Below are 13,413 nucleotides of genomic sequence, written 5' to 3'. Positions count from 1 at the left end.
CCGAATGAAGAGAATAATATTCCGCGTAATATATCACAAATCAAAAGAGGTGCGGTACATTACGTGGAATGGAGATGCTGAATTGGGTACCAGACCAAGTCCCTGCTGGGTGGTGCGAAATAGATGAGCCATAGACAATAGAATCGTCAATGTCGTAGGGCATAGCATGTGACTATTGTCGAAACAACACTATTTTTGGTCATTGTCCAACCAAAATCATAAGCGGCGTCCACTTACACTAAGCGCATAACTATGTTAGGGTCAAGATTAGGGTGAAATCAGTGGTAAAATATAATAACACTTTTTAGTTTGTGTAGTTAGTTGAACTAGAGTTAACTTTTTATTGAGACATTTTCTGTAGGTTTATTCTGGATTACAATACATTAGCTGCCCTTCAACTGAATTATTTTATAACAGTAAATAACATTATTCCTTCTTGATAAAAGATGTATTAACAAAAAAGCATTTCAATGTGGACATAGAATTGCGAAACTATACATCTGATCAGATGTTTTTCCGGTATTAAATTTGGGGTGGAGAGTTGAACACTTATGGAAAATAGTTTTTCAATTTCAGACAAACATCACATGAACACAGCTACTAATGAACCAAACCTTCTCTACTGTCTTCTCATTTTGCCGCTTCATATCCTCAATTGAACTTATCTGACACTAGTTAGGACTGTCTGTGGAAGTGGAAGATCCGGGTTTCTAATTCTGGGTAGGACTTGTTAAAACGGGATGCCTGATATGTACTGCGAACAAATGGGCTGGAAGCACTGAGCAATCACAATTACTGTCGTACTAATCATATTAAATGCATGCTTTTCTACTTACATCCCGAACGTCGCCAACCGGCAAAGAGGACATGACAAAAACGCGAGATGGCCCTAACAAAAACGGAAAAGGCGATGAAAATGTTCACCGATGCAACGATATGGAAACAAAATAGATGAGAAATTATCGACCAAATCATAATCTATGAACATATCGCTAATGTTCTTTATCATTCTTTCTTTTTCTCGTTTCAGCAACAAAATCGAAACCTCTCTACTATCTCTTCATTTTCAACCTCTTCCCATCCTATTCCCACATCTTCCTATATCCTCTACCCCATCTATTTAATGTATCTGACACTTGTTGGGACTCACAGAGAAAAATTTCTACTCAGTGGCTGAGTTGGTCTTACTCAGAAATCGAAAAATCCTTTGTTTTCTTACTCAGTTTCCGTTAAAAGTGGGACAACCCATTGCCAATGGGTTGTCCCACTTTTAGCCGAAACTGAGTAAGAAAACAAAGGATTTTTCGATTTCTGAGTAAGGCCAACTCAGTCATTGAGTAGAAATTTTTCTCGGTGCTGGTAACGCCAGCGCCTGCCTGTGGCAGATCCCGGTGTGCTAATTCGGTGTAGGACATGTTAACGGGGGAGGCTTAGTAGGTCCACATCTGCCTACAAGCAGATGGGCTGACACTTGTCGGCCTGGGTGTGGATTGAGCAATTACAATTACAATTACAATTACAATTTATTTTTACAATTTTTGAAGAGTAGCTGGTGGAAGTTTAAGGAGAAATTTCAAATAATCAGTGAATGTGTAAGTCCTAAAGAACACTCTTGCCCTGGAGGAAATCCTGCCATTTACAATAAATGCTAAAGGAATTTATGATGGTATCTTTGGTGAATATTTTGGGTCAATTCAAAAGTTTTTGTTAAAAATTCTGGAAAAAAATTTTGCTTTGGCATTTCAAACAAATTCTGAAAGCAATAGGTAGAGTTTTTTTTGTTACAGTATGCTCATTTAAATTGTGATAGTGATTTTTTTTCCTTAATACTTTTTATGACTAGCAGGAACAACTTTTGCAGATAAAGATTAAACATTCATATAGTAACAGCAGGCAACTTTAAAATAAACCTTTGGCGTCATTCCTGATGCAGATCTAAATTAGCTTTATTGAAGTTCGTCTAATTCTCAATGACATCCCTTAGTTATTTCTTGGAGAACAACGGAATCGAAAAACTTTAAACCCATACTTTCTAAACCTTCAACCCTTATTTTCTTGAGAAATTTATCTATAAATTGCTTTACGAGTTCTTCCAATAAATTGTAAATCGATTCCCTCTTATTAAAAAAGGAGATATTGATATAATATCTGTTAAGAATTTTGCCTGTGTTTAAGTACGCTTTGGATGATACGTAAAAGATTTCCAAGAAAATCAACCTATTTAATGGAAAACATTTTATTGGTGAATTTCAGAATAAAAAGAAATTAAAATAAAAAATCTTGCATGCTACTAATAAAACCTATTATAATAAATTACTAGAGGATTTTCTTATAGCATAACATCAAAAATTATTCCAGTACACTCACTTGACAGTTGTGTACAGATATTCCGAGAATATATGAAGGAAATCCTGGAGGCATTTCAAGAGCAGAAAGTGCTTAAGGAATCTCAGCAGATAAAACTAGATGAATCCCAAAAGGAATTCGTGAAGGAATCCCTATACAAAACCACTGGAGAAATTCCTGGAAAAATCCTTGAAGAAATCACAGGAAGAAGGATTACATCGAAAATTTTGAAGAGGAATTTCTGACGGAATCCTGAAAGGACTATCCCTACAGAAATTTCTAGATGGACCTGGATTGATTTGATTGATTGATTTGTCTTTATTAAAGAGACTTTCAGCCCTTGGATTGTGTGAGAATCTTTCTCTGTAATGATTATTCAACAACTGTATTCATTATTTGTATACACTTTATTACCGATACTTCAATATTACATACAATGATTCACACTCCAGACAACAATAACAACATCTCCACATATGACAGATACTCAATGTAAACATACACGCTAAACGTAATAGAGTAATACAATAATTTATTATGTGCATACCACAAGGTACCACATCTCGTTTTTTCTCCAGATCCGCAGCAAGGTCACTCCACGTTGTTTTCGCTTATAGTCTCCTCAGTTTATGAACGTCTCGCTTTAGTCTCACATCAGAATTAGTAGTACAGTCATCCATTTGGTCATCCATCTCTGCTCGGCATTTTGGTAAATTACTTGGCCGTTACTTATGGTTGTACCTAAAAAGAAATATTATTTTGACCCAAGTATTTTCCCAAATCCCAAAATATTTTTAATACTAAGTGTCAAGCTAAATATTACCTTTGCTGATGAATTAATTGAATTGCTTTCCTCTTCTCAAATATTTTCAATGACAGTTAGCATGCAAACATTGTATACTGCCCACTGATTTTTTTTTTTGACATGTCCTTTCATAGAAGAATCTCATACAAAAGGTATGTATATTCAGATTATTATTCAGACATTTTTTTACTAATATTACGAATGTTACAGTGGAAAAATTATCAATATCCATTAACTCGTTTTCGATCCAAAGTGTCCAAGTGTCATACAAACACTATTTCATTTTATGTTTTTTTAGCGAACTTCGCTGGAACTCGTTTTTTATTCAGAATATATTCAGAAGTTTGGCTTTTCAGATTTTGTTTTCTAAATACTTGTCCAAAGCAATATTTGTAATACTAGTTTTAGCTAAATAGTAATTTGAAAACTTGAAAACATCCAGTTTTTGAATTATATTTAATACATATTGTTCACAAAACTCGCACTAGCTGTTTGAAAGTATAGTAGAATATTCATATTCATTCTTTGTTTTGTTTTTCATGTTGTAATCCTATAATTATCTCAAATTCTTAATACAAGCATCATCGTCGCAGTACCAAATCGAAGTCACGCATTTAAGCACATGCAAAGTTGCAGTTGTGACGTAAATTTGAACCGGTTGCTGGTATTGCGCATCAATCAGCTACTTTAGAGCTGAAATTAGCATCAATCTAAATCGAGTTGCTATGTTTATAAGTAGGTTAAACATCAATTTTCGCACCGCCAGTCACTTCGGCTTCCAACCGAAAATGTAATGATAGTAGCCAATTATTATATACAAAGCAATTTTCTCCAGATAACAAAATAAATCGATCATCTTATTGGAGCACTTTTCGACGGTTCACCTATATAGGTGTCCACGTTTTTTAGGAATCATGTTTCCGATAATTTCGGAATTCTCATGATTTTCCATTTACCTTTCAAACTGAATGAGTTTATTTTTACGGTTTGGTCGTTCAAAAGGTTTACATTCTACGATGCATATTTTCCCGCATTAACTGGTGATTCGTGCTCAATCAAACCTATTTTAACATTACAAACCCAAAAATGTGTTCCTTTGATGTCGCTCTTTTGGGTTCTGAACTGTAGGACTGATTTAAATGGTGTACCTCCAAAATATTGCAAAAGCTCCTCAACATGTTATGTTCTCACTCTAGATACCTAATGAAGCTATTTCAACAAGCCTTTTCCAAATTATTCGCATTGAGTGTACCGTCAAAATTTAGAATTTTTTATCTTTAAGTAATTCTGATTTTCTACACATGCTCATCATATTGATAATATTCTCAGTTCGTTGGATCGGACTAGAATATTCTGCATTATTGCAAAGCCCAATCATCTGTCTATCATATCACTTATTTCACATTTTTTCGATGAAATACATCCTCATTTTTTAACGCTTACAAGTCTGACATAGTGCACACTGCCCATGATTGTCTGTGTCATGATGCACCTTACGCTTGCCTCTACGATTCATTTCTATGTACAGAAACAATTTAAAGCACGTTTTTATTCAAATTATCAATGAACTTATTAACACACATATCACTTATACATGTACACACATTTTAATTGGTAAAAATCCATGGATTTGATATATAATTTTTATTTGTACACACATACTCGTTTTCCACGCTGAATCACACATAAAATCGATGGACCTTATATAAACTATGTGTATCTACACATGAAAAGGGTTATCTAAGACAAATTGCAAAAATCTATGTGTGCGACACATGCATACAATATTTGAAGTTTTTTCAGTGTATGAAATCTAAATATTCAACTTGATATTCAAACAAGGTAACATGTTAGTAAATGGTACCTGTTTGCATTAATAAGCTCGACTGAAAAACAAACCTCATAATCTAACTTTCATTAGATATATCTATTCCTGTAGTTACAGAAATGATTATCTTTTATTATTCCAATATCTTGTGCTTTTGATATACTGTACGTTATTCTCCTCAATAACAGTTTCAATACTTCTTTAACTGATCAAAATTTGTCTCTTCCTGTAAGGAAATTATTGTGCAGAATTTGTTGTTGAGCGTACAGCTGTACCTTGTTTTCTAACTTGTTCCACAGTTCTTGGCAAGATGGCCCACTCATTAGCAAAAATGGCACTACATATATATATCCAGTGATAGGCATCATAAGTCAAAATGTCCCTCCTGGCCACACCCGATACATTTCATATTCAAAGACTTCAGAAGTGATTACTCAAGAACTCACTGTATTTGATTTGCATAAACATTTAGTGGCTTTCAATAGGTTATAAAGCGCTTTTTACTCGAACTCATGAGACTTCTAGTTAAGCCGAAAAGTTTCATTTTTTTATTGTTCGATTTTTTTTAATATCCAATTCAACTAGCCATTTGACTAGCATGATATTTAAAAGGTTAGTGGTTAGCAACTGCTCTGAATATGTCGTCTAGCTTCAACGAATGCTTTAACTGTCATTTTGACTTCCTATCTTGCAAACTACCAAGACAGTTTAATTATTCTCACACATTGATGTTAATTTTCTTGAAGTTACATTTTTAGTCTTGTAAGAGAGGACAAAGCATTAGTTAAATCATGTCATGTTAATTTGGTTTCAAGAGCCAACCCTTTTAACGTCTCGTAGACTTATTATACTTTACTGAGCAATATATATCACCTGAGGTGGGTCAACAACAACCTCAGTATCTGCTCAGTTATATTCGCATTTGGAACATATTCAAATACTATTCGTTCCTGTTTTTCTAGTCACGCTTAGCCTAAAGTTTAGTTTTGACTTTCGCCTTCTCAGCTGCCACTTAATTGGTGTGAAATTTCATTTTTAATGGTTCAATTTTACTATAAAGCCCAGATTGGAGTTCAAGAGAAATCGCTCAAGAAACTTCTAGAACGATTCCTGGCAGAAACTTTCTACGGTGACTGCCATTTGAACTGTCATTTCTTCGCAACTGCGTGCTGCGATCGAAGGAAGAACGGTTTCTTGAGCGTTTCACCCAAGGAATTTCCAATGCATCAAGATAGGCCGAGAAATTCCTTCTGATCTACAAACAGCCCTTAAATCTGCGTTGGCTGGTAATCTGTTTCTTACGAAATTTACGACACTGTTGCGTTTTTAGTACTTTAATTTTTGATTACACAATTCGCCTTATACGGCTCTACAAAGAATCGATTATATCTGCCTTGCAGGTCTTACCGCCTTCAACGGCATTTCCACCTTCAACGGCTTTTTTTCCGCCTTCAACAGCTTTGCGCTCTCCGACGGATCTTTCCGCCATCGACAGTTTTTCGCCTTAGTCGGCTCTTCTGCCTATAACATTTTTCCTGCTTTCCGCCTTCAACGGCTTTTCTATCTGTAATCCTTTCCGCCTTTTACGGCTATTTCAAGAATGTCGCCTTCATTAGCTTTAATCGCCTTCATTGGCTTTCATCGCCTTCACTGGCTTTTAACAGCAACGGCAAAATTTGATTTCAAAATATTGTTTCACCTCTACGCCTTCCTCGACCATCCGGTTAACAAATCAATACTTCATTCATCATTCAGCATTTAAGTCTAGATTTAGGACAACAACCCCATTCAACGAGTATCAATATCACATCAACAAAACTTAGATTTTCTTCCCAGTTCTTTATTTCTTTATCTGACAATAGTGATTGTCATCGATTTGAACTAAACAATACCGATCACCATCAAAATCTCTCACAGGTTGATCATTGTCATTAGTCGAAGGTACAAATAGATTGTTTGATTCATATTGAACAGTTAATACACAATATTTACCTTTTTGATTCCAATGTTGAAATTCAATCACAAGTCATCACCTGGAGGTCATCACCACTCTGCATGCACCACACACACCACTCATCTCTTTCTTTTTCCAAAGACAACACTTCCCGAACCGAAATTAAACTAATTTCACATGCACTGTTCACCGTTCTCGTCGCCAATGTGAGAATCTTTCTCTGTAATGATTATTCAACAACTGTATTCATTATTTGTATACACTTTATTACCGATACTTCAATATTACATACAATGATTCACACTCCAGACAACAATAACAACATCTCCACATATGACAGATACTCAATGTAAACATACACGCTAAACGTAATAGAGTAATACAATAATTTATTATGTGCATACCACAAGGTACCACAGATTGGACCTGGATGAATACCGCAAATCTTGAAGGAATAAAAATAGAAATTCTTAAAGAGTTCATGAAAAATGCTTGGAGCAATCCCTGGAGGAATCCCTAAACGAAACTCTAGATACATTTCTAGAGGAATCCCTGTGGAAACCGAATCCCTGAAGAAATGTCGACAAAAATCCCTAGAGAAATCCTTAGATGAATTCCTGGAAGAATTTCTCATAGAATCAAAAATTACTGGAGGAATATCAACCTTTGAGGACACGCGTCCTGAAGGGCTAAAAAGGAATCCCATTAGGAATTTATGCAGAAAACTTCACAGAAATTCCTGGTGTTAGCTTATCAAAAATTCCTGAGGAATCTCAAAAGGCATTCCTTGAGAAATACCAAAAATATTATCATAAGGATTTCCGTAAGGAATACTGTTGGATAAATTCCTGAAGGAATCCCAACAGGAACCTTTCGAAAAAAGGATCCTAAGAAATCTCAGCATAAAATCCTGATAGAATCCCAGTAGAGGTCTGGAGTTCAGTGTCTTAATTTGTCAAATTACAGTCATCCCAACCGACGCCCAGAGGCTCTTGCGTCGTAGATTTGTTTTTGTTTTGATTATCGCCTCGACAACCCCTGTGCCACTCTCGGAAGTTCAAGCGATAAAAAATTCATTACCTCGCTGTCTGCTGAATTTTTACCACGGACTGATATTCAAAGTCAGCATATTCATCTTCAATTGATATTTTTTGGTTTAAGCACGATTTAAAAGCAAAACGTGCTGCTGATGCATACCATTCACTTAAAGCAAGCATACATAATTACTAGAATTAGGGCACCATATCGACATTTGCGTGCCTTAAATAGCCTAAAATCACAAAAAGTCATTTCCAAATTAAAAAAGTCATATTCATATTCACCGAGCTCGGACTGAAGATCAAAACAGAACTTCAGCTACAGTTGATTACACTACGAGGCGTCGCTCTCATTGTCTTGCTTTCTCTTTGTCATGTTCATTCTCTGTGTCATGTTGGTGGGAGACTGCATTCGTTTATTTGTGTGCGTTTTCGCACTGATTGAACATCATTGGGCTGAATTTTTTAGACACTGCTGGAGTTATCAATGGAAATAATCTCTGGAAATATGACGATAGAATACAATGATGATGACCTGCATTATTTCAGTACTTAGTATTATGTTGGTTCAATATTTTCCATGATTTTAAATCACTATTCGAATTTCATGCTCTATGGGTATCTATATTCTTAAATATTATTCAGGTTGATTCTGTTTCAACTAAATATGTCTAACTTTGTTGAGAATTTCATTACAAGCCAATTTTTCAAGCCTACCGATAACTACCGATTTTTATTCAGAAAATCTACCGATTTCGAAGAAAACCATCTGGCCACTTGCATCCCTAGTGGGCACTCATCAAACTTCAGTTAGTTACCCGCTGAAAACGTCAACAAGCCGCGTCGGATCGAAATGCAGTGCAATTTTCGTGAAATCCGTGCGCGTTGTTGGTTTTTGGTGATTTGATTGATCAAAATTCCAAAGTAGAGTTTATTAAACATCGCTACAGTACGGAAATTGTAAGTTTTGTATTTAAATTGAACTGAATTTTAAATCAGATTTTCATTTCGCTTATGGTAACAAAATCTGCCCTATTAGCGTGTGTTCTCTATGAGTGCCGCTTCAAAGCGAGGTAAACAACACACACGCACAGTCTCTCAAAACGAAGGCAGCGCCATCTTGAACATTGGGAAAGATTTTTTCCTCGTGAGTTCCTCCCATCGAAGATGCTTGTGTGAGGGAGGGAAAACGGAACAAACGCACCACGAAGATTTTATTTTGAGATAATCCGAAAGCGTAGTGCGAAGAAAACCAGAAAGTGCAGAGCTATTTTTTTTATGCTGGATTGTGTGAGAACAAAACTTGTCCGTTATCTCTAACCGTCTCCGTTGACAGACACCAACACAGCCACACTAGCCGAGTCGCGACCGCGAGTGAGTTCCGTCGTTCTCTACTCGTGGTGGTGTAGTGCAGTCGAGTGTTGAAAGTTTGCTTGCGGGAGATTTTTTAGGTCGAAGATTTTCGGTGCTTGATCCAATTGGACGGACGGAAGAAGTTTTGTGCTCCTCCGGGGATATAGTGGAACGCCAAATCCGTCGTGCGTACGCGTAGCGTCGTTCCGTTGTGGAATCTGCTTTCGGTAGTGCTTTTTTTCGTGGGGGAAAAGTGAACCAGACAGGAGGCAAAGTCAATCGCCATTTTTGGTCATTGAAAAAGGGCCTTTTGGTGCGGATTTAGTGCTGTGAAATTTGGTAGTGAAAAGTGCGTGAAGGAGTGGCAGTCTGCGTTTTGGTGGTAAGTTGATTATTTTGCATATTTTGGTTAATGGGATTGTGATTCAAACTCAAAAGATGTGTAATCTGAAGCAGGGATGGCATTCCGCACTTAAAATGTGCACAGTGCAGCTCATTTTCATATTAAAACCGCGCACACTTGCACTCACACTGAGGAGCATGCCATCCCTGATCTGAAGATGCAATCTTGCAGTGGCAAACAATGAGTAAGGTTATGTCTTCATGTTTACAAAATTTTCTCATAATCAGACTGACAGTTCGGAATAATTCTCGCGTTACATTTGAAAAGGGCCTGTCCCTAAAATGTAAGTAAACAAATCGATTTTGATACCATTCCATAGCATCTCCCAACAGTAACATACTGTGCAAACACCACACGCCTAATTGTAATTGTAATTGTTTTATTTATTCATAACGATAATCTATTGGATGTACCATATATAAGGTCAAGGAAATTATCGTTAATCTGATCAGAATAAACCCTACCTTCAAAACGGCCGATCATTGCTTTTTTTCCCAATCATTCATAAGCCCGTGCTCCAAATGGGCCAATAACGGTAAAATTTTGTTTTCATTTGTTGGTCCTCCCGTTCGAAGGGCCGACAACCGAAAATTTTCCGAACGGCTCTCGGCCCGAGCGCCGACAGAGAGGTTTCTCTCTCTCTCAAAAAGGGCCAAGCCTTGATACGATGTCAACAACGGACTCACTCGGGGGGTCAATCCACGCTAAGAAAATTTCAGAAAGACTCACAATAAGGCGTACACCGGGTGAAACATTTCAAACTAGCTTATCATGTTTATCTATAATTTGTCATGCTTTTTTGATAATATTTTATGCAAACTTGATTAGGCCGTTACAAATATTTATTTCACTTTTTGTCCCACAACTCTGTGGCTGGTCGAGGGGGGGGGGGGAGGATAAAAATAATAAAGCATTTAATCTGAAAAATATTTAAAACTCGTCGGATTTGTTAAAGAATTTTCACCAAATCGAGATATTTTGATAAATATTTTTTTATCTGCCCCCTCAAAATGCAAAATTCAGCCAAAAAAATCTGAAGGGGGGGAGACAAAAAGTCAAAATAAAATTTGTATCAGCCTTATTGAAGCACAGATATATCTATTCTTGTGTCATTAAAACGAAAAGCATGTTGAAAAATCCTGAAACTCTGAAATACGAATAGGAAATGTGATGAAAAATGTTTGCATCGATTTTTCTCAATGTTTACGTTCTGGGGATAGGCCCTTTTCAAATGTAACGCGAGAATTCTAGCGTACTATTTGAAAAGGGCTCATATGCAAAACGTAAACACATCCGTTTGGGAATGTAAAAGGCCAAAGTCTACGTGTCGGTTCCTTGACTTGATCTGAACAACAATTTTGTAACTAGCAGGCCATCGTTCTTAAATAAATTACAATAGGGCACTGCATGAAATTCTTTCCTTCTCTTTCACTCTTACAGAAATTATGTAAAAAAACAAGGCCAAGAAACGTCAAAATCCCATACTAAATCAAAACAATGCTGTGCCCTATAGGCCTAATCAGAAGACAAAATCAGCTGCTTTTGAGGGCCTTTGACAGTTCTATGAAAATGACAGTCCAGTGTTTGCGCCTTTGTTCGACAGTTGTAAACAGTAGCATACACGGACCTGTCAACTGAAAACGCTTATGAGCCATTTTTCGAAACGACAACAATGATGATATTGATATTCACGTGTTAGGACGCCAACTCCTGTCAAAATTTCATCCATAAAATTGGCTCGTAAAATGGACTTACAATTCCGGAGTAGCTCGCGAATATTGCGTAACTGATAAAGCAATAACAATGCGAAAACAACAACAGAGCAACAATTTTGCTGATACAATTTTAATTTCTATTAAAAAGTAATTGAGTTTTGCATGGAAAGCTAATATGGCGCCAGCAACAAACCAAATAGCGACGTGGTGACACATGTGTCAGAACCCGCGAAACATTTGAAAAGGGCCTATCCATGAGCTTATCTGCTTTTGTAAACAAACATGTTTTTGTTCCCTTAGGGCCCATCTGCATCGACCCACGCACATCAACACCCTTAACGTTAACAAATAGCTGCAAAAGGCTTGAAGATCACTCTTTCTGATAAGGGTGTTGATGTGCGTGAGTGGATGAAGAGAAATCCATCATGTTACTTTCGCCCTTATTTAAGTATTTTCTTGATTTTGTAAGAATATACAGTAAGGACCCGATTTTGTCAGCGTCTGGTACTATTTTGGCCTGACAAAATCGGGACAGTTTTTAATTTCATTTCTTTGCTCATAAGAATTGGCTCTGAGTTCGTCATACATAATAGCAGCAAGTTGTCCCATGTTACTTTTTGACAATTTTGACTTTATATCTTCAAAGGGCCTATTTTTGCGTATACTTTCAGAATCTAAAAAAGTTAGTACACTTCAGAAACTCCTTGAAAACAACATCAAGTCAATTTGTTCCATGTTCAGTTTTTACTTTAAAAAATCAAAGTAAATTGAATGTTTATGAAACTTTTTTGTTCACATTTCAATGATAAATACCAATTCTAACGCTATGCTGATGGATTCACTTTGTGTTTTAAACGCGTTTTCCTCAGTTTGCTGTTTTGGAACATGGGACAACTATGCTGCAAGTAGGTGTTGAAAGCAGAGAAAATAAAAATGACATTTTAAAGCGAATCCTCAGTGCATTAGTATGAGATATCTTTTGTTTTGAATTTTACAGCAAAACTATTAAATCTTTAACTCAGGGTGGCCACTCAACCGGGAATACCGGGAAAACCGGGAATTACCCTAGAATCGCAAACAACCGGGAAAAACCGGGAATTTGCTTGGAACAGCAATATTCCTGGATTAGAAAGTCCAGCATAATCTCATCTATGAGAACAATTGTATTTTTTTTTTTCTAAAACATGATCTTATGTTATTGTGATCCAACTATATTAGGTCATGATCGTTCTTCTGTATATTATAGATCCTTTTTTCGTATTCGGCTTTCGAAACTTATTCGAAAGATTATGATTATGAAGTTAATGAAAATGCACTCTCCAATCTTCTGTATTACATTCTGCCAATTTTTTATTAGACCTCTGTCAATGTTTTCACTCTTCAAACGATAATAATTTTCAATCTGAAAATTAACTTATCAACATGACCTAGACAGCCACGCTGAACATATTCTACGCCATCGTGGTGCAAGAAACATTTTAGGAGGGTTAATCAATCCAGTTGCGCTAGGATTAGTTAGGTACTACCTGCCCTGATAAAAATTTCCAATAGAATCACCATAAACTACCATTAAATAATGATAAATTTGACTGTTCAACAACAAATTATATTGTGTACTTATTTTCCTGCTGAAAATGCTCTACTGAAACTACAATACGTGAACAATAAAATCTATGGCACTAGAGATTTCAATAATAAAAACACCATAAATTGAATGGTAGTTGACTTGAATTTGCTCCAAAAAATTTGGATTTTTTTATGGTAAAGATACATAACAACCCCCATTTTCTATTGTAAAAGTGACATTTACAATACATGCTATGGTCGAAAACAATAGAGTCTGTTGTTACTCTATCGTTTTAAACAATTGAATTAATGGAAACTACCATTCATTTCAGCGTATTGTAACAATACATTCTGTTGTATCTCTATGATCTTTTTTATCAGGGTGTCCTGTGTCACGGAAATGTTG

At 36.2% G+C, this 13,413-nt stretch overlaps 3 long non-coding RNA genes across 3 annotated transcripts in view; 1 reads left to right on the top strand and 2 right to left on the bottom strand.

Moving 5' to 3' along the window:
- LOC134288576 (uncharacterized) overlaps window positions 1–13,413 on the top strand; it is a 134,904-nt gene that overhangs the window by 75,750 nt on the left and 45,741 nt on the right. The window lies entirely within an intron of this gene.
- LOC134288574 (uncharacterized) lies at window positions 303–1,297 on the bottom strand. The gene is made up of 2 exons (XR_009998027.1): window positions 837–1,297; window positions 303–778 (listed from the first exon to the last, which is right to left on the bottom strand). It is a non-coding gene; the product is annotated as an uncharacterized LOC134288574 (long non-coding RNA).
- Window positions 2,735–8,741, bottom strand: LOC134288573 (uncharacterized). The gene is made up of 2 exons (XR_009998026.1): window positions 6,972–8,741; window positions 2,735–3,087 (listed from the first exon to the last, which is right to left on the bottom strand). It is a non-coding gene; the product is annotated as an uncharacterized LOC134288573 (long non-coding RNA).

Source organism: Aedes albopictus, chromosome 2 (assembly GCF_035046485.1).
Source record: "Aedes albopictus strain Foshan chromosome 2, AalbF5, whole genome shotgun sequence".
Classification (NCBI taxonomy): Eukaryota; Metazoa; Arthropoda; class Insecta; order Diptera; family Culicidae; genus Aedes; species Aedes albopictus.
The sequence above is the reverse complement of the archived record's forward strand: the minus strand, read 5'-3'. Positions and strand labels throughout refer to the sequence as shown.